Here is a 481-nt window from a genome sequence, read left to right on the forward strand (position 1 = left end):
CGATGATGAGGAAGCTTTGTTGGGAAACAATCCCACTTTTTTTTATCTCCAACTCCTCGGTCCCTTATTCTCTCGCAGCGCTCTTTTGGGCCGAAAATGAACTCCTGTTCGCCTTGGCCGTACAGCAGATCTCCAACTCCTCGGTCCCTTATTCTCTCGCAGCGCTCTTTTGGGCCGAAAATGAACTCCTGTTGTTGCGACATTCTCATTGTTGTCCACCGAAGAAAGAGAGGAAAGACTGAGAATTTGACCAAAACCCCAAAGAAGAGCACAGCAAGGGGTTGTCGTAAGAGAAGGCGGAGGTCACTCCTCAGTCCAGAATATCGAAATCCGACTCAATATTGCACCCGTCGGTCGGCTCTTCGACTCACTCCATGTCCAGAGGTCTCCAACCGGAGAGCCCCCCGCCACTTCCATTCGAGTGACTTCTTACCTTCTTCCCACCATGTACCAGGTTTGATGGGGAGCGAGCGCAAGAATT

General features: G+C 50.9%; 1 protein-coding gene across 1 annotated transcript in view; it reads left to right on the plus strand.

The window, feature by feature from the left end:
- The window catches only part of LOC131886546 (ephrin-B1-like), a gene marked incomplete in the record, with an annotated part of 2,533 nt that overhangs the window by 1,189 nt on the left and 863 nt on the right, over positions 1 to 481 (plus strand).

The sequence above is a fragment of the Tigriopus californicus genome, chromosome 9, assembly GCF_007210705.1.
Source record: "Tigriopus californicus strain San Diego chromosome 9, Tcal_SD_v2.1, whole genome shotgun sequence".
NCBI lineage: Eukaryota > Metazoa > Arthropoda > Copepoda > Harpacticoida > Harpacticidae > Tigriopus > Tigriopus californicus.